At 46.8% G+C, this 21,803-nt stretch overlaps 1 protein-coding gene across 3 annotated transcripts in view; it reads left to right on the plus strand.

Annotated features, from left to right (window-relative positions):
* Window positions 1-4,653: 4,653 nt before the first annotated feature.
* zdhhc11 (zDHHC palmitoyltransferase 11) overlaps window positions 4,654-21,803 on the plus strand; it is a 210,534-nt gene continuing 193,384 nt past the window's right edge. For 2 of the 3 annotated variants that reach the window (XM_072509866.1, XM_072509864.1), the window contains exon 1: window positions 4,654-4,918. The gene's annotated coding sequence lies outside the window, so the exon portion shown is untranslated. The remainder of the gene's footprint in view (window positions 4,919-21,803) is intronic. The other variant, XM_072509867.1, reaches the window with a different exon arrangement.

Here is a 21,803-nt window from a genome sequence, read left to right on the forward strand (position 1 = left end):
TGAGAAATCAGTGTGGAAGAAATGAGTTTCGATGCGTTGGGGCAGTTGGATAAAGTGGGATCTATACTCTTTCTAATGGTCTTCACCTGAACTGTGCAGGGATCAGTGTTCTGGCAAATTTTATAACTAGACTGGTAGAGAGGGCTTTAAATGAAACAGTCGGGGAAAAGAAGGAGAGAGAGAATGACAAGTTAGTATGTCATGGAGGGGATTAAGGCAAAGTGGGAAGAGGATTTGGGGGTGTCATTGGAGGAGAGATTGTGGTTCGAGGTGCTGTGAAGGGTGAATGCCTCGACCTCATGTGCAAGGCTGGGGCTGATACAGCTGAAGGTGGTGTACAGGACTCACCTGATGAAATCAAGGATAAGCCACAGTTCGTGGGTGCCAAGGATATCTGTGGGAGGTGTCCTGCTAATCATGTGCAAATGTTTGGGTCCTGCCCAAAGTTGGAAAGGTTCTGGAGGTCAGTTTTCAGCACCATCTCGCTGGTTTTGTGTGCAGATGTGGGCCCAGTCCCCTGGAGACCATATTTAGGGTGTCAAACAGGCCAGAGTTGCAGACGGGAGTGGTGGCAGATGTTTTAGCCTTCGCCTCGCTGATTGCTCGTAGTTGGGTCCTGTTGAGGTGGAGGTCAGCTTCTCCATCCTGGTGCCTCGGCGGGCGGGAACTTATTGGATTTCTTAGCCTTGGAGAAGGTGAAATTTGCCCTAGGTGGGAGGGGGGGGGGGGGGGGCGATGGGTTCCACAAGCGTTGGGGTTTGTTCATTCTGCATTTTTGAGAGTTGGTTATCGTTGATCGTTAAGGGGGGAGGGGAGAGAGTGATGGGGCGGGAAGGGGTTCTTATTGAGTGGGGGTTTTTATATGTTGGGTGTGGTTTTTTTTGTAAAATGCTGAAAATTTGGAATAAAAATACTTCTTTAAAAATTAAAAAAAATACATAGAGGAACAATCATAGGACTGCTAATTTGTTTCAACAAGAAAAAAAATCATTTATTAAACATGAAAAGTTAGATTACTATACAATACTCTTTTACTCCCCCTTAGCTCAACAAATACTCACAGATTTAAAGATTAATGTGGATTACAAAGTACATCTTAAGCTATAATGGTCTCGTTAACAGAAAAAGTCCCTTCTAAGCACAAAAGACTGTGGTCAAACACGCACACCGCTCTGAGCACAAGTTAGTCTCTGTGGATTTCTTCTCAGAATCCCCCCAGATGATTATCACATATGAGTTTCCAAACTTCACTCCCAACTGCATTCTTTAAATTATTCTCTTCCAAGAATGCTTTCACTTCCTGGTTTGCATGTAAATCTCCAGTCCACGTTTTAAAAATGACTCTTTTAAACAAAGCTTCCGCTCCACTTTTAACAGTGATTCCAGTCCAGGATTTTACATAACCCCTTTAGGATTTCTTTGTCTTGACTGCTGTGCAAACTGCTCAGAGTTGCTTTAACTCTCGATCCCCAGACGTTTTAAATGGCTTCAGACATTTGATCAACCTCGTAAAGCTGCTACCCTACTTTAAATCTGGTTACTGCAATAGGCTCTTTAACTCAGAACACGTTATTTACTTTTCCTTGAATTCTTCCGATCAATACCTTGGTCTCTGTTCACTTAACTCCAGTCACCTTAAACACTCTTTCTGCCCCAATTTACTGGTTATCTGGACTGCAGGTTGCACTTTAGGAAGCCTGCCTCTTTGCATCTCCCGTCCTGTCCAATTTTTCTTCTGGCAAGGTTGAGAGCTGTTCACTTCCTGAGATCCTGGCCGGAATTCTCCGGTCATTGTGATTCACTGTTCCCACCGGCAGTGCATCCCCGGCCAGTGCGTTTTACGGTGGTGTAAGGTGGTTACAATGGGAAATCCCATTGACAAACAGCAGGAAGATAGAATCCCGGTGACAGCAAACGGTGCACCAATGAGAAACACATGGCTGGGGGACCGGATAATCTTGCCCCCTGACTCTAACTTCCCACAAATTCAGCTAAAATTAAACTTAAAATCTTATTTAATTCTTACAAGGGCCTCCAGTTACTATGCAACCCCCACATGCTTATATCTTTTATTTATTCTTCATGCCATAGCCCTCTCTAAGCATAATAAAAACAGTTAGAACTTAACTAACCCCCACTCCTTTGTCCAGCATGAATCTAACTGTAGATCTTGACTGCTGTGAAAACTGCTCACATTTGTTTTAACACTTGATTCCCAGGCTTCAGATGTTTTCCCTTCCAGGCACTGAAACATTAAATTCAACCCACCAACATTGATGGGCCCTGATCATATTCCGGCAATAGTTCTGAAGACTTGTGCTCCAGAACTTTCCGCACCTCGAGCCAAGCTGTTCCAGTACTGCTACAACACTGACATCTACCCAGCAATGTGGAAAATGGCCCAGGTGTGTCCTGTACACAAGAACTAGAACAAATCCAACCCAGCCAATTACCGCCCTATCAGTCTACTCCCCATCATCAGCAAGTGAAGGAAGGAGTCATCATCAGTGCTATCAGGCGGCACTTATTCAGCAATAACCTGCTCACAGACGCTCAGTTTGGGTTCCGCCAGGGTCACTCAGCTCCTGACCTCATTACAGCCTTGGTTCAAACATGGACAAAAGCGCTGAATGCCAAAGGTGAGAGTGACTGCCTATGACATCAAGGCAACATTTGACCGAGTATGGCATCAAGGAGTCCTAGCTAAACTGGAGTCAATGGTAATCAGGAGGAAAACTCTCTGCTGGTTGGAGCCAAACCTGGCACAAAGTAAGATGGCTGTGGTGGTTGGAGGTCAATCAATTCAGCTCCAGGACATCACTGCAGAAGTTCCTCAGGGTAGTGTCCAAGGCCCAACCATCTCCAGCTGCTTCATCAATGACCTCCCTTCCATCATAAGATCAAAAGTGGGGATGTTCACAGATGATTGCACGATGTTCAGCATCATTCACGATTCCTCAGACACTGAAGCAGTCCATGTCCAAATGCAGCAAGACCTGGACAATGTCCAGGCTTGGGCTGACAAGTGGCAAGTTACATTCGCACCACACAAGTGCCAGACAATGACCATCTCCTACAAGAGAGAATCTAATCACCGCCCCTTGACATTCAATGGCATTACTTTCGCTGAATCCCCCACAATCTACATCTTGAGGTTTACCATTGATCAGAAACTGAACTGGACTAGCCATATTGATACTGTGGCTACCAGGACAGGTCAAAGGCTAGGAATCCTGAGGCGAGTAACTCACCTCCTGACCGCCGCCCCCACCCCCCCCCGCCCCCACCCCCACAGCCTGTCCATCATCTACAAGGCACAAGGCAGGAGTTTAATGGAATACTCCCCACTTGCCGGGATGAGTGCAGTTCCAACAACACTCAAGAAACTCAACACCATCCAGGACAAAGCAAAGCGCTTGATTGCTCACCCTTCCACAAACGCTCAAACCCTCCACCACCAACAAACAGTGGCCGCAGTGTGTACCATCTACAAGAAGCACTGCAGTAACTCACCAAGGTTTCTTAGAACAGCACCTTCCAAACCCACGACCACTACTATCTAGAAGGGCAACAGCAGCAGATACCTGGGAACCCCACCACCTGGAGGTTCCCCTCCAAGTCACTCACCACCCTGACTTGGGAATATATCGCTGTCCCGGCCCGCAAAATAGTCGCCCCCCCCTTCGGCCAGCTCGCGCGCCCCGGACCACTTCCCCATTGTGCCCCCAGCCCCAAATAATGTCCCCCCCTGCCCACGGATCATCCCTCCCCCAACGGTAGCGGCGTTGGACTGAGTCCATAGCTGCCACGCCGGGTTCCCGACGGGTGAGACCACACGCGACCCACGCCATCGCGAACTCGGCCGGTCTCGGGCAGAGCATCGGGGAGGGGCGGGTCTCAGGCAATGTCCTCTTGGCTGACATCCCCAAGTGCAGAATCGAGGGAGTGCAGCACTGTTAGAGGTGCTTTTATTGAGTGGATGAGATGTTAAACAGAGGCCTCCAGCTGTCCTCTCAGGTGGATGTAAAAGATATTTACCCCTCAGGCACTATTACAAAAACAGATGATATGACCACAGTCACCATTTCTACATGGGAGCTTGCTGCCTGCAAATCAGCTGTCCCCTTTCATTGACTGCCCTTAAAACCACTTCAGTGGCTGTAAAGGTGCTGGTGAAAGGTGCTACATGAATGCAAATCTTTTGTTCGTTTATCCCTCAAATGAGAGCTAAGGAAAATGGGTGATCTGGTTAAAAGTTGCTGCCTGCTTCTCCCACGGTTACAACAATGATGACAGTTGAAACAATATATATATATATACTTCAATGACCACGTTGGGCTTCAGGACGGTCGGTTGTCTTTTTTGAAATGTATTATTACAAGCATGCATCAAAGCAGGTTACAGCCAATAAACACCTCGGGAAACATACTTCCCAACAATCAACTATACAGTCTCTACAGATTTTCCCCCTTTTTCACTCCTCCCCCCCCCCCCCCAGCACGGCTCGGTTGTCCTGTCGACTCCATGGGTGGCCACACGGGTGAAGGCCGGCGGGCAGGTGTGTAGTAGGTGAGCGTTAGGACCCTGAGCTGCGCGTTGAGGAGCAGCTGCCAGTTTCCATAGTGGCTGTGTCCACTTGCAACATCTTCAGGCAGCAAGTCACAGCTGAGAGGCGGAGAGGGGAAGCGAAGGCAAATGGGGGCTGCGTCCCTGGGGGCGCTGCCTCTTAACGCGCCCAGGGGATGGAACAGTGCTGCCGAGGGCAGTATTTGCCATTCCATTGTAGGTGGGTGGATGTGATCCTGCTCTGTTTTCAAGCTGCTAAGTTTATGGAGACGCTGGAACCTGTTTCGATGTATTGGAAATGTGCGTAACCTAGGAACTGAATGGCAGAGACACTAATATAAAGTGGACTGAGGTGAGCAACGCCGAGGATGAACGTACTCGTTTGTTAAACGCTGTATTTTTTAGTTGAATTAGCGGCTATCAAGTTGTAGCGACCTCCCTCTTTACTGAAATTAACTCTCTTAAAGCCATTCTTTGAGATTGTAGTGTCAGCGATGAATGTTTATTGTGGCCCCCACGCACCAACTGGTCTTCCAGTGTTCACAGGAGGGATTTGGGAACCCTGTGTCGGACCTGACTCAGGGAATTCTTCAATTAGAGCCCACTTGTGATTATTGAATTAAAAAAAAAGTTTTGTTGTTATTCCCACATGGGGTTTGGTGGGGAAGGAGGGAAATTGCTCATGTTCGATCTCTGTGAAATGTGTCCACCGCTCTCAGTCACCCTGCGCACTATTTAAATGCTGCCCGGAGTCACAGGAGGCAGGCCACTCGGCCCATTGTGCCTGCACCTGCTCTCCCAAATGAACAATAATCGAAAACACGGAACATGCTGCTTGGGGGGGTGGGGGACTTAGCAGCTCTGGCAGCATTTGTGAACAGAGAAAGAGACAACGTTAACGTTTTTGAGCCCGCAGAACTTCTTCAGAATTAGAGAGGGAGTTGATTTGATACTGTTTAAGAGGGGGCGAAGCAAAGGCAGGGATAGGTGTGAGCTCGGAGAGGCTGCACAACAATGTTTTGGACATAAAACAGAGGGAATGTTAATCCCTGTGCTAAATTCAGAAGAAGGTGCTGACTGGCAGATAGGTATATGAGCAGAAAGGTAAGAATAGAACAAAGGTTGGCTCTCCATGATAGTATAATCTTTATTATTGTCACAAGTAGGCTTACATTAACACCGCAATGAAGTTACTGGGAAAATCCACTAGTTGCCACACACCGGCGCCTGTTCGGGTACACTGAGGGAGAATTCAGAATGTCCAATTCACCTAAAAAGCAAGTCTTTTGGGACTTCAAACTCCAAATGAACATTTCGCCTGGTTCTATCCTCCTGTGTTCAACCGGTAACTGCAGATTGTTTCCCTCGCAGCGCTGAGGACTCTGGTTCGATCCCAGCCCGAGGTCACAGTCCGTGTGGAATTTGTACATTCTCCCCGTGTCTGTGTGAATTTCACCCCCCCCCCCCAGAAATGTGCAGGGTGGGTGAATTGACCATGTTAAATTGCCCCTTAATTCTTTTTAAAAACTCTACAGATTGTTTATTTTCAAATAATCATCTGATTCCCTCTTGAATGCCTCAATTGAATCTACCCCCACTGCACTTCCAGGTCGTGCATTCCAGACCCGGACCACTCGCTGTGTCTTCTGACCATGTTTTTAGCGCTGAAGGGATTTGAGTAACTTGTTTGAGATTTGAGTGGCTGGTTTCATGGGCTGTGATGCACAGATTTACAAACCATTGCAGTTAGCTGAAGTCTGAGTTTGACCCTTCTTGGCCACTCTGCCATCAATACACAACTATAACCATGCTCCAGAGGTGAACAATGAGTGATTCCAAGCTTCAAGACTTTATTTTGAGGAAAGATTAGGAAAGTGCCTTTGTTTTGCGTGGATGAATTGAAAAATTCTTGATTTGCCAAGGGAAGTGACCAAGTGGAGCTGATTCATTATGGTGAAGGATTCATCCATCAAAGAGAACAATAGTGAATCAGAAATCCAAAGGACAAGTTAGTGGGACAGGTTGCTGAGATTAACATTACAGTTCAAGCAGGAGTTAGGTGTAGTTTGAGATATATACAATTCTCGGCGGGGGCGGGGGGGGGGGGGGGGTGCTTGCTTGCTTGCTTGAAAGGGTAGGTGCTGAGAGGTTGTTGCCCCTTGACAGAGATGAGGAAGAATTTATTTTCTGAGGGGAGTGAATTTTTGGAATTCTTTGCTGCAGAGGCTGAATCGTTAAGTCTGTTCAAGGTTGAGATAGACAGATTTTTAATCAGTCAGGAAATCGAGGGCTATGGGAATAAGGCGGGAAAGTGGAATTGAGGATTATCACATCAGATTAGTCATGATCGCATTGAATGGCAGAGCGGACTCGATGGGCTGAATGGCCTACTTCTCATAAGAGAGTTAAGAGGGGTTTGATCTGTTTATATTTATACAAGAATAGGAACATGGAACACAAATTTGTGGAACTGGAAAGAAATGTCAGAGGAAAGGTGAGTGTAGCAAAAATAACAGGGATTTGGGTAAAAATAAGATTTTGAAGACTAAAATATCAAATGTAAAGTTTGTTTCTTCTATATTTTTTCCCTTTGGGGAATAGTGGTAGAATGTTAGAAGGATTAACAGGCTGATTATCAACCTGTTGATCTGGGTTATGAATGCTGCATCCACATTAAAATCTAGGGCTTCTGGTTCAGGGGTACTACCTACCGAGTCCTAGGACCTCCTAGATGTACAGTCTACAGTAGGGACAAACAGTAGGGGTGAAGTGGCCCAACAGCACCAGAGCTCTCTGTATCCACAGGGAGAAATGATACAAGTGCTGAGTGAGACAACTGAAATAATATGGGTTGAGATCTGAGGGACAAAAGTCGTTAAGAATTGCTGTGGATCCTCTGAGAAGAAGGAAAAGAGATTTAGGAAAACTGCGTTACACATTTTGGGGTGCCGGAAACAGAACATTGATCATGGGAGATTTCAATTATCCAAAAATAAACTAGGAAGACAATTAGGCAACAACTAATGAGAATGGGAGAACATGTTTCTCGACATGGCGCAGGATTGGACAGATAAATTGTGATTGGAGAGTGATTCAGGATTTTGACCATGTACAGTACAAAGGAAGGAAAGACAGTGTTCAACCTTAAAGTACGCAAGAAGAACAATGACTCAACAATATTGCCCTCTGCCAGAGCAAGAGGCTAGGGAGTGTATTAAGATAGTTAATTGAATGCAACACTTGGGAGAACCACGGAAGGAAAGCAGGAAGTATTTAATCTGTTGGGGAAATTACAGTTGAAATTCATTGCAAACTGAATCAAGCACTTTAAAGGGCAGTGAGATTAAGTCATGTTTAAAGAATAATATTGGGTGTGAAAGAAACATAAGAAATTATGGATGACGGGAGGCCATGGTTCATCTAGTTCAACATTAACCATCCTGGTAATCACATGGAATCATGAATGGGGATCAATGAATAAGTTTAGAAATAGTCTTGGAAGGATCGTTGTACTTCAATGCTGCCATTAAATCTTTTTCCGTAAAAGCTGCAAGTACTCCCAGAAGCCAGGTTTTCTCCCAGGTTTTGCGGTAGATATTACGGGTTTAGCATCATCAATCACTTGTATGTTGTTGTTGTTCTTTGTGGAAGAGGCTCCTAGGGATAGAGTCTAAACAGCAGCTATTTATTGTTGAACATAACTATGAACTGATATACAACACTGCAGGCATCTTCAGTCCAAGCCATGAGCTATCGCCATTTACCTAGTCATGTGACTTCTTTAACATCATCATGTGGACAGCACTGTTTCCCCAGTTCCACATTAACTCTTTCAGTCCTGAACACACTATTACTACAGTCACTTCCAATAATATACTTCATATCCATACTTTTAACAGTATTTAACCATAGAAACCCTACAGTGCAGAAGGGAGGCCATTCGCTCCATCAAGTCTGCACCGACCCTTCAAAAGAGCACTTTAACCCCGTACATTGATCATGCCCAATCCACCTAACCAGCTCATCTTTGGACTGTGGGAGGAAATCTGAGCACCCGGAGGAGACCCACACTGACACCTGGAGAACAGGCAAACTCCACATAGACAGTCAAATCGAACCCGGGTCCCAGTGCTAACCACTGTGGCACCGTGCGGGGGCGGGGGGGGGGGGGGGTGCCCTCTTTGGAACACCCAGCACACTCTAAAAATTAAGGGACTATTTAGCGTGGCCAATCCACCGACCCTGCACATCCACGTAAAATTTCTCGTCGCAGGGCGGCACGGTGGTGCAGTGGTTAGCACAGCTACCACGTGTGGTAGCTGTGCTAACTACTGCGCCACCGTGCCGCCCTGCGACGAGAAATTTTACTTAGTTTATCTAAAATGCAAATTTCAATGTGCTGTGGATACTTTCTTTTCACTCCCCATTTCTGGGGCAAAGAGATCACCAAGATCTGAGCTCCCTGATGTTTTCATCACATGCCCACTTTCAAGCAAACTGCCTGTTTATTTCCATTACAGACTCCTTTTACTGTGATAATGGGATATGGGTGTTACTGGCAAGGCCGGCATTTATTGCTTGTCCTTAATTTCCTCGAGAAAATCAGATTACATCTACCGTTCCGGTATCAGTGAGAGTAAGGAAGAGTGCTCTTTAGTCAGTGAAGAAAGTTAGAGGAATTATCTATCGCCATCTATCCATCAATCAACATTACAAAGGCAGATGACCTTGTCATTATTAATCACATTGCTAGTTGAGGGAACTTGCTGTGCACAGATTGGCTGCTCCTGTTCCTACTTCCCAGCAATGATGACTTCAAAAGTACTCATTGTCTCTGAAACACTTTGGGATGCCCTGAAGGTTCTAGATCAATGGAAATCATTTATTCACTGTGTTTTCTTTGAGTTTAAGTCCATAGATATTGATTCATGGGAATAGAATCCTTCCCTCTTTGGAACACCCAGCACACTCTGATCATTTTAGGTCCGAATTGGTTAATAACTGCTGAAACCTGTAAGTGGGGTTTCTGGCACACATTTGACCAAATGCCTCTCCATTCAATATGAAGAGGTTAAGAAAAACCCTGAAATCTTGGTAGCCACGTAATTCTCTTCCTGAAAAGGTGGTGGAAACAGAGTCGCCATCTACCTGAATGGGGACAGAGTCCCATAGCGCAGGATTAGCCGGATTTTCCCAGCGTTTGGAGCGCTGAGAAACGCCCCGCTATTTAACACCTGTCCGGGTAGATAAAAGGCTTCAGTCGGGAACTCCCTGACAAGGCCGTACTTTGCCCCGCTTTCTGTACTGAGGAGCCCCGCTCGCTCGAACTCCTCGGAGCAGCGAGAGATTGGGACGCCATTTAAAAATCTCTTGAGCCCTCTAATGTGATCCCAGAATCCTCCAAGCCCAACTCACTATAATGGGGTCCCCGGACCCCCCTGCACCGCCCCAGGACACAACCCGGCCCAGTCACTGCCACACAAAAAATTCCAGCTTGGCATTGTTAGTCTCGCAACCTGGCAGTGCCTGACTGGCATCCAGATGGCACTGCCAGGGTGTTAGGCTGGTGGTGCTAAGCTGGCAGTGCCAGCGTGCCCAGGTGGCACCAGCAGTGACAATGTATCACCCTGCCGAGAGGGTATGCACCTGGGGGAGGGCTTCCAATTGCCTTGGAGACCCCCACGAGTGCTGTTCCATCTGGTCCCTATTTGTGGAGACCAGCATTTGGTTAGATCTCGGGAACACGTATTCGAGTGAAACTAGTTGTCCCATTCTAATATGCAGATTTTTCAGAAAGTGATCCCACCCACAATGGTCGGGGTTTACACTGCGACGTCTCTCATTGCGTGGCGAGCTGGTTAGATCCCGGAAGTGGGGTCACCCGGCATCTACCGGTCACGTTGCGCTGCGCTGTTTTTCAGGCGCAACGTGACCGGTAGATCCCACCCAGAATCTTTTAATAATTTTAAGGTAGAGGTGGCTGGAATCTTGATAAGCAAGAGGGTAATAGGTTATCGGGCATTGACAGAATGCCATTTTGAGGTTACTATTAGATGAGCCATGACCTTGTTAAATGGCAGAGCAGGTTCGAAGGTCTGAATAGCCGACTCCTTCTCCTTGTCAGAATGTCTATACAACTTCAAAAGTGCAGAAGGGGACCATTTGGCCCATCGGGTCTGCACCAACCCTCTGAAAGAGCACTCTATCTAGGTCCACCCCCCCCACTTTAACCAAATAACCCCACCTAACCTACACATCTGTGGACACTAAGGGGCAATTTAGAATGGCAAATCCACCAAACTTGCACATCCTTTGGAGTGTGGGAGGAAACAGGAGCAACCGGAAGAAACTCACAAAAACACGGGGAGAACGTGCAGACTCCACACAGGCCGGAATTGAATCCGGGTCCTTGGTGCTGTGAGTCAGCAGTGCTAACCACTGTGCCACCGTGCCGCCCGTAAAACACATTGTCGCATTAATCCACCTTGTGCACTAGTATAGGTCATCGCAGTAAACGTTGTTTCCGCGATTACAGCATTGTTTGGTATTCTATTCTGCATGAAGACTGTAACTATTATGTTGCTATACTGTGTTGATACAATTTTTATATTTGCATAAATTTATTTTGCAAATAGTTACTGGATGAGCAAGTCGCACCCTTGCAGATAGTCACTGTTCCGGTGTTGTATTAATAACATAAACGTAATACAGCCTTTAGACTTCAACACAGTACTGGGGGAGAGCTAGGCCATCGGAAGGAGCCGTTTTGATTAGACAGTAAGTCCAGATACCATCTCCTTACTCGAGAGAACAGAAACGATCCCATGATGTTATTCAAAGAAGATCAGGGGAGCTTACCCTGGTGTCCTGCCAATATTAATCCTCCAACCAACATCACTCAGAAAAAGAAATCAGTTTATGTGGCCTTTACCTCATTGTTGTTTGTGGAATCTTGCTGTGTGCTGTTGAATTTTTATCCACTTGTTCTTTGTCGCTTAGTAATCTGGCACAAATTAACATTAAATGAAGGTTTTATGGCCAATAAGTGCCAGGCGATGACCATCTCTAAGAGAGAATCCAACCATTTCCCGAGACATTCAACGACATTAACATTGATGAATCCACCAGCAACAACATCCTGAGGGTTACCATCGACCAGAAACCGAACTGGACCAAGTACTGTGGCTTCAAGAATAGGTCAGAGGCTGGGAATTCTGTGGCGAATAATTCGCCTCCTGAATTTACAAAGCCTGCAACCCATCTACAAGGCACGAGTCAGGAGTGTGATGGAATACTCTCCCCTTGCCTGGATCTACGCAGTTCCAAAAGCACTTAAAAACCTGATACCATCTAAAATAGCGCACTGGATTCGTACCCTATCACGATCAACGTTCACGCCCTCCTCCACCACTGACACACTGGGTGTACCATCTGAAAGGTGAACTACAATAATTCACCAAGGCTCCTTCAACAGTACCTTCCAAACCCGCAACCTCTGCCATCTAAAAAGACAAGGGCAACAGCTGCATAGGAATGTCACCACCTGCAAGTTCCCCTCCAAGCCACATACCATCCCGATTTGTAACTATATCACCGTTCCTTCACTGTCACTGTGTCAAAATTCTGCAACTCTCTTACTAACAGCACCGTGGGTGCACCTACACCACCTGGACTGCAGTGTTTCAAGAAGGCAGCTCACCCTCACCTTCTCGAGGGCAATTAGGGATGGGCAATAAAGGCTGGCCTAGCCAGTGATATCCACATCTCTTGAAAAAATTCTAAAGGTGCAGTAGTATTGTCTTTGAACTTCTTTAGAGATCATTACAAACCTTCTTAATTGCTTGGGTATAACAAACATATATATAATGCCCCCATAATCACTGATTGTCCTTGTTCTCTTTGCAAGTGCTGGTTTGAAATTCTAAGCCTTTCAGCCAATTTGTTCGATGGGGAGCCTTTGCTGAACAACGCAGCTGTGCTGTGACATTTTATTGCGGACAAATAGCAGAATTCTGCCCGGTTCCCTCTTTATTTCACGGTTCATAAGTGTGCAGTGAGCAATTGTCTTTAGAGCTGGCCCCCTCTCCGAAAAGAATTGTCCAGCCACATTCTTGTTCAACATCAAGCCATCACTCCGAGGCAAGCTTTGATGTCTTTACAGCAAGGCTTTAGCAAGATGTGCCACTGTGGCACGGTGGTTAGCACGGCTGTCTCACCACTCCAAGGACCTGGGTTCAATTCCGGCCTCGGGTGACTGTCTCCGTGGTGTTTGCACTTTTCCCCCGTGTCTTCGTGAGTTTCCTCCGGGTGCTCCGCTTTCCTTCCATAGGCCAAAGAAGTGCAGGTTAGGTGGATTTGCCATGATAAATGCCCCTTAGTGTCCAACAGGTTAGGTGGGGTTACTGGGTTATGGGGGCAGCATGGAGACGTGAGCTAAAGTAAGGTTTAAATAGGGTGCTCTTTCCAAGGGCTGGTGCAGAGTCGATGGGCCAAATGGTGTCCTTCAGCACTGTTAGGGATTTTATGATCCTTTAATGCCAAGGATCCATCTTTTGGGCAAGCTTTACATTGAATATTTTAGCAGGAAAGGTGTGATCTGTTGTGGGGCAGGTGATACTTTTGCTACTGTGATTTTCTGTGTGCACACACTGAATTCTAGATAGTGTGAGAAGCGGGTGATTCATGTAACTCATTGGGCCAAAGATTCACTGTGAGCGTCGTTGTTGATGTGCATAGCGGCCAGCAAGTTTAGGGGACTAATAGAAATTCTGTAGAGTTACGTAACTCTCGACTTTTCTGGCCAGTTTATGATCAGAATTAGCATGGCAATGACGTGTTAATTGTTAATGCAATACCATTTCTCCAGCCCAGAAGCTTCTTGTAAGCTGTGCCCAGCATACCCTCTAATTCTATCTTTTATCTCGTTCTATGCTTCTAAAACTTCATTCTAACTCTTTTTTAAACTCTCTAACAATGTTCTAATTCAATTACTTACAGATTTAGCGATAACCTACCTTGTATTAAGTTGATCTTTTCTCTGCACCTTGCTATAACTGTAACATTATATTCTGCAGTCTCTCCTTCCTTCCCTATGTACGGTATGCATTGTTTGTACAGCATGCAAAAAACAATACTTTTCACTGTATACTAATACATGTGACAATAATAAATCAAATCAGAAAGGGAACCATTTAAACTGAAATCTCATTCCTGTATTTATTACATTGTTCTTCAATGTTTAAAAAAAAAAAATCAACCTTTTTAATCTCTCATTTTTTCAGTTCTTTGCTTTGTCTGATTTCTCTCTCTGTTCATCCAGTCTTTCTTTCCCACTCTTTGGCTGGGATTTTCCAGTCGTGCTAAAAGTTCACGGACTTTTGGCTGACCCACTCTAACGCCTGCGGTGAATCCCCACCACAGCAGAGCTGGAAATCTCTTGCTGTACCACATTTGTCTTTGTCTCACAATCAGCCTTATCCTGCTATATCTCTGTCTCTTTCCAAATCTTTAAATATCCATTGTTAAGCAGATAGACTGTTGGTCCCAGATGCTCATTTGGCCTTGCTGCACTGTTATCAGCTCGCATTTCCAACAAAATTACAAAATTATGTTGCGAATTATACTGGAACTGAAGGGCGCGGGAAAACAACTTAAGGGAGCATGCTGCTGGATGCCTTTGCTCAATCAAGGTTCGGCCCAAAACGAATGATTCTGTCAATAATTATTTCAGAACGGAGTCTTACAACGAAACTTAACACAAAAGCAAAACGCTGTCGGAAATCTGAAATAAGAATAGGAAATGCGAGAAATGTTCAGGTCTGGCAGTATCTGTGGAGAGAGAAACAGAATTGTTCCATCTCATCGATTCAACCTGACCTTTGGCAGCTTAATCCTTTGGTCACCACCTTGAGCAACTTCTCACAGGTCTGCCTGCAAAGGTTTATGATGTTGCACATAGCACCAGTGTCTATCGGATTATTCGCGTTAACTTGATGTTCTACTAGAATTTACAGTGCAGAAGGAGGCCATTCGGCCCATCGAGTCTGCACCGACTCTTTGAAAGAGCACCCTACCGGACTTCCGGTGACGGCGGGCGGGAGGCAGTCGCGTGTTGGAGGGCTCCCGTTCAGGAACGGCATTGTCTGGGAGTAACGCCCGGTCCTAGGGCCAGCGACGGCAGTAAAAGTTCGGAGACAGCGCACAGAGAAGAAGGATGTTAAAAAAACGGCCGTGAAAAAAACGGCTGAAAGTCTGTTGGGAAGTGGAAAGGTCACCGCGGGGTCAGCAAAGAAAATGGAGGCTGGAGCACCAGGGAAGGCCGCATTACTTACGGCTGAAGAAATAACTAAGGTGATGGCTGCGGAATTCGAAAAGCAGTTGGAGCAGATTGCGAAATGCATGGAGACGGTGAGGAAGGAGATGAGGGAGGTTTTGAGTGTGCTGGTGGAGGAGGCGGTTTCCCCGGTGACGACGACGGCGGTGGCGAGCGCAGTGGTGGAGGTGCGAGAGCAAGGGGAGGCGCTGAAGGAAGTGGAGGAGACGTTATTGCAGCACGGTGATCAACTTGCCTCGATGGGGAAAGAGATGCGGAAGGTGATGGACACTAACAAGGATCTGCGAGGAAAAATGGAAGACCTGGAAAACAGATCCAGACGACAGAATTTGAGGATTGTGGGGCTGCCCGAAGGAGTTGAAGGACCGAAGCCGACTGAGTATTTTGCCGCGATGCTGGCAAAACTGTTGGGGGAGGGGGAGGATCCCTCCCGATATGAACTGGATCGGGCTCATCGATCATGGAGGCCTGTACCAAAGGCGAGTGAGCCGCCAAGAGCAGTGACTCTGTGCTTCCGTAGCTACAGTGAAGGAGAAGGTCCTGAGCTGGGCCAAGCAGAAGCGAAGCTGAGGGTGACTAATAAGCTCGGGGACTTTTATTTTGGAACGGCGGAAGCAGCGGAGGAGTTTGCGAAGGCAGAAGGACTGTGGCAGAACTGACAAATTGAGGAATGGCCATGTGCCGATGTAACCTCATGACTGTATTTTCTTATTTTTTGTATCACTGCGCGCGGGTGTAGAGGCTAAAGGAGCCAATGTTGTATATATTTGGACAAGGGAAGGGACGGGACTTTCACTTGAAATGAGGGCTCTTTGGGGTGTAGGTGGATATGCGGGGTTTGTGGGCTAAAAGGGGATCTTTGGGCTTTCCTAGGGCCGGGAAAGGGACCTGGGCGGGGGCCTCCACGCTGGCCGGTTTAAGCCGGCCAGTGAACGGGAGTGAGGTGGGGGGAGGGGCTGCGGCCATCGGAGCCTGGCAGAACAGGGTCCGAGTGGTCTAGCCGGGGTGGAAGGTTGGGGTGAGGGAACCGAGGTTGGGAGCAGGAGTTTTACAAGAGGCAGTGTACAGGAGGAGCTGGAGACTTGGGGTGGGGGGGTGTACAACTCTGGGGTATCATGTACGGTACTCTCAGAGGCTGGATGGCGTAGGTGGGGGTGGGGGGGGGGAGCTGTGTAGATTAAGGGTGACTGCGGGTAATCCCTGATTCCTTTTTGTCATTTGTTTGGGTAAACATGCGGGTTGAGGTTTGGGGGTTGGTGGGCGGATGGGATCGTTGTTATTATGGGGATTGACGTATCTTGCTGATTATTGTTTATTGTTGATGGGTGTAAATGTGGGAGAAATGTGAAAAAGGAGAATAAAATTTAAAAAAAAAAACAAAAAAAAACACCCTACCCAAGCCCACACCTCCACCCTACCCCCATAACCCAGTAATCCCACCCAACACTAAGGGCAATTTTGGACACTAAGGGCGATTTAGCATGGCAATCCACCTAACCTGCACATCTTTGGACTGTGGGAGGAAACCGGAGCACCCGGAGGAAACCCACGCACACACGGGGAGAACGTGCAGACTCCGCACAGACAGTGACCCAAGCCGGAATCGAACCTGGGACCCTGGAGCTGTGAAGCAATTGTGCTAACCACTATGCTACCGTGCTGCCCGAATGGTGGCACTATGGTTAGCTCTGCTGCCTCACAACTCCAAGGACCCGGGTTCGCTCCCGGCCCCGGGTCACTGTCCGTGTGGAGTTTGCACATTGTCACCGTGTCTGCGTGGGTCTCACCCCCACACCCAAAAAGATGTGCAGGGTAGGTGAATTGGCCACGATAAATTGGCCCTTAATTGGGAAAAAAAGAGTTGGGTACTCTAAATTTATTTTTTAAAAATCTTGATGCTCTCCTTCAACCCGAAGCAACAGCGCAACATGCTCTAGAAGTCATCAAGCCAGCTGAGACATTGAAACAAACAGGCAAGCCTCTTACTCGGGTCAAGCAAACTGTCTGACAAGAGGCAGCCCTTCAAGCGCTACAGAAAGTTGTGGTGAAAGGGTGGGTGGCTTGAAACCATCAAGGACTCACCCAGCGGAGGATGTGAACAATGGCCAATGACTGGCCACCTCCGCTGTCACAAAACACGGGTCGGGGGGGGTGCTGAAAATCCCGAGTGCTGTGATTGCCAAGGATGCCATCTTGTACAAGTAAACCAGAGACACCATCCCTAAAGGAGGGGGGAAAGGCGATACGGAAGTGCCTGCATGCAAACCATTAGGAATCGAGTCCAGTTTGAGGTAGACAAAAGAAGTGCTCTACTGGCCAAATGGGAGCAATGAGACTGAGGAGTCATTCAAATTATAATCTGCCTCCCTATTTTTGCTACTCAGTTAACTTCACATTAGTCCACATTATTGTGCATCTGCCCACTCACTCAGCCTGTCCAAATCCCACTGAAGCATCTCTGCATCCTCCCCACAGCTCACCCTTCCCACCCAACTTTGTATCATCCGCAAATTTGGAGATAATACATTTAGTTCCTTCGTTCAAATCATTAATATATAATGTGAACAATTGGGGTGCGAGAACAGATCCCTGCGATACCCCACTAGTCACTGCCTGCTAATCAGAAAAAGACCAATTTATTCTCACGTTTTGCTTCCTGTCTGCTAACCAGCTTTCTATCTGCCTCAGGACAGTACCTGTACTCCCATGCGCTTTAACTTTACATATTAACAACAGTTCAGATGCCTTCACCGCTTCTGTGGGGCTGCTCGCCTTACCAACCCCCACCTGGATTGCTGGCGGTGCGAACTCTGAAATTCCCGGCTCCCTCCGTTCTGGAACGCCGGCGGCATTAGTTGGACCCACCTGATCTGGAATGGAGGTATTCACCCCTCCCCTGGCTCCTCACATGATTGACATGCTTCCGCAGAGTCCTACCATTAACATTGACCACCTATTATATGGGTCCCGATTGGGACACAACCGGCTAACCAGAGTGGACCTGAGGTGAAATTCCGAACTAGAACCAGGCCACCCACCTGGGATGATCTGTCACCCTTTTCTGAAATATGTTGATTGTTCTGGGAGGCCTGACGTGCCTCCACCTTCCCTGCCAAATTTGGAAATAGCAAGTCCAAACGAGTTCTAAGGCCACAGCCCATAAGCAGTTTCGCCGCATGACCCTCGTGGTGGGGGGGTTGTGTTGTAGGCCAATAGGATGTTGGCCAACCGTTGGTGCAATGGCTGGTCTGATTGCTTCCTCATTGCATTTTTAAAAATCTCTTGAATGGATAGCCATTTAGAATGAGCGTCTACCAAGAAAAGAAAGGGACTGCACATGCACTCTGGGCCATGGGCATCCCAGCCACTCGCAGGGATGGAGATTGGTCGAAGGACGTAATGATTGGTGAGTTTGGAAGGGAATGCATTGCTGTACCATTTCCGCAATAACTTTATCGATTCCTGACCAGTATCTTCATCTTTGTTTGGCCTGGCTGGGCGGCATGTAATTCGTGTAAGAGGGGTTCCCTCACTGGAGGTGGCACAATGACTCAAGAGTGCCAAAGTATAACTCCATCTTCGCAGAGTAGTTCATCCCTGTGGGTTAAGTTAAATCTCAACCGTTTGGAGTTCTCGTGGTGCCAACCTGTTTGTATCACCTGTTTCACCTTTGATAATACCGGATCTTACCGAGTCCAATTCCGTATATGTCCGGACGACACTGGCAATACATCCAAGATGTTCAGCGCCAAGCTGATTTCTTGGCATACTGGCGGTTGTGCCACCTGCTTTGGCATGAGGAGTCGACTGAATGCATCCACCTGAGAGATTTGTGTGCCAGGCCTGTGCTGGAAGGTTTAGTTGTCGGCTGTTAGCGGCAAGGCCCAGGCTGCACCCTGGCGGAGGCAGTTGGGGATATTGGTTTGTCCTCCCTCAAACGATTCAATAGCAGTTTATGGTTGGTTATTGTGACGAATCGCCGGCAGTGAATACAAGTGGTGGACTTTTTTCTCACACATGACAACCAGTCCCTCCTGTTCGATTTGGGCGTAAATTCGCTCTGCTTCAGAGAGGGTCCTTGAGGCAAAGGCAAATGGCCTCTTGATCGTAAGGCGAGGTGTCGCATGTGAGAACAATTGGTGTCTCCGGGTTGAATTGAACTAAGCGGTTCGAAGAATGCTGAGTTTGTTTTACCAAGTGGAAAGCTTCCTGTTGCTGCTCCTTCCTTTGCCAACGTTGTTGTTTCTTTAGAAATTGGTGTAGTGGTGCCAGGTTTGGAACAAACCTGTCATGTTAGTTCACCATTCCCAGGAAAGATTTCAGCTTGGCTACGTTCCTGGGACCTCTCGTATAGCTTTGAAGTTTTCTGAGTGAATATAGACCTATGGCTTCCATTTGGAACCCCAAGTAAGTGACTTCTGTGGCCTGGAAGGTACATTTCTCATGTTTAAGGGGGAGCCTCGCATTTCTATACCTCTTTAATACCTCTTCCAAACTTGACATGTGATCTCTGTGTGTGAGTCCAGTGATAGGGAGACCATCACTTTTGGGATACCCTGAATGGTATGTTGGAAAATAGTGCAAGTCAAGGAAATGCTGAAAGGTAGTCTCATGTACAGAAATAGGCCCCTGTGTGTATTGATTGTGGAGTACCTTTGGGACTCCTCGTCTAAGTCCAACTCCATGTACGTGTGGCTGAGGTCCAGCTTGGAATAGGTGAGAATTCCCAGATTGGTCCTCAATTTGCGGGGGGCGTTCAGGTTCTTATCCACCTGGGTGGACCGGTGAGCTTAGCGTCACCACATATTCTTATTGATTAGCCTGGGTTCAGCACAGGGACTGCTCGCTCGGATATTGCTCTGGTTTAATGATTTCCAGTTCCTCTAATCACTTTAGCTCAGCTTTGACCTTTTGATGCATGGCGTAAGGGACTGGTCTGACCCCTGGGGGGGGGGGGGGAAACGAGAGATTGCTTGAGGGGACGGACGAGCGGGGGATAACATGGAGGGTGGGGGAAACTGGCACGAATGGGCGAGAGCCAGTGTATAAAGCTCTGTAAATATATAATCTTACCATGTATATATCTTGCTCAGGGTGAGTTTGTGTTATTTTGTTACGGGGGGGGGGGTTATTGTTTGTAAGGGGAAAAAATTGTTTTGTTTTGTTAAAAAACTTTAATAAATTTTTTTTTTTAAAAAGGGACTGGTCTGACCCTAACAAACTTGGGTATCGAATCTGGATCGACATACATTTCGGACTTCACACCCTTGAGCCGACCTAATCTCCCACTTGCTGGCCATACTGCCTCACAACTGATTCATTTCCCCACTGGCATGTTGGAAACTCAGTGTGCCTTTATCGGCACACTTTGCCACCTGAACTATCTCGCTCATTTTGTCTAATGTGATTTTAGTTTGAGCCAGGAGTTTTTTTTTGGACACTGAAGTTGATGATACCTCAAACTAGGCGATCGTGCAGCATATCACTGAGCACTGCTCTGAACTCTCAGTTCAGACATTTGGTGGAGCCTGACTATGCAGGTGGAGATGGACTCTTGTGGGTCCCTAACATCAGAGTTGAATTTGTACTGCTGCAGGACGATTGAGGGCCTTATGTTAAATTATTCCTTGACCCAAGTGGCTGACTGGTCAAAGGCTTTTGAGTCGGGAGCCTCCGGGTAAGATTTCTGATCAGGCTATAGATTTAAGGCCCACAAACTGTCAGAAGTATCACCTTCTGCTTGTCTTCCCCTGCTACCTCATTCGCCGTGAAGAAATAGTGGAGCCGTTAGATGTACTGGCTCTAGTCTTCGGCCCCCTGGTTTGAACAGTTCTAACTTTCCAATTATTGGTATCTTCCTCACTTTTTGGGTGTTACTGTTGGAGGTTCCGGATTCTCAACTAAGTTTGAAGGTTTCACCTTTCCCCCTTCGAATGCTGAACTGCTGAAGGCTAACCATCAAATTGTTTACCACGTCGCCAATGTGGTGGTTTTAGACAATACACCAGAGACATTAAGTAACAGCTAAAACAGGTTTATTAACAGTGGGCAAAGGCAACTATCTACAGACACATAGCAATGCTGGATAGGTCTTACTTCTCCCGCTCCGGGGTCCACACTACCCGGGCCCTGCACTTTCTCACTATAGGCCAGTGTTTGCGCACTCCCACGCAATTGGTTCTGAGCTGGTCACATGGACAATTAAGCCTGACCGCTTCAAAGGGCCATGCTGTCACAATTTTGGAATTCACCCAGCAAAACCTCCTTATCAAAGCTGTCTTCATCCATCACAGCAATTGGAGCCCGTGTGGTGTTATCTTTTCAAAATGTGTTCAATCAAATCGAGTGCTTGCTGATGGAATGGGTGCTTCTTCCACCTGCTGGCTGTAAAGGGCACTATGTGAAATAGTTTGGATAGTTCTGATCCATAGAATCATACTGTACAGAGGGAAGCAATTTGGCTTAAAACGGCTCGCTGTCTCTTTGAAAAAGCTAACCAATTAAGAGCACCCCCACATTCCTCTCTTTCCCCACCCCCCCATCCTGTATATTTTCCTTTTCACATAAATATCCAACGTCCATTTTGAAAGTTACCATTCATTCTGCTACCATGACCATTTCAGGTAACACGTACTAGATCATCATAACGGTTTAAAAAAAAACATACTCTTTATTTCCCCTTTTGTTCTTTTGTCAATTATCTTAATTCTGGGTACTCTGGTTATACCGACCCTCATTCCAATGGAATCAGCTTATTAATGCCATCAAATCCCTTCATAATTATGAAAACCTCGGGGCTTTTCACAGTAACTTCATTGAAGCCTATTTGTGACGACAATAAGCTATTGTTATTATTATTATTAATAAACCTCTGTTAAGCGCCACTTAACAGTCTCTGCTCTAA

This window comes from Scyliorhinus torazame, chromosome 6, assembly GCF_047496885.1.
Source record: "Scyliorhinus torazame isolate Kashiwa2021f chromosome 6, sScyTor2.1, whole genome shotgun sequence".
Classification (NCBI taxonomy): domain Eukaryota; kingdom Metazoa; phylum Chordata; class Chondrichthyes; order Carcharhiniformes; family Scyliorhinidae; genus Scyliorhinus; species Scyliorhinus torazame.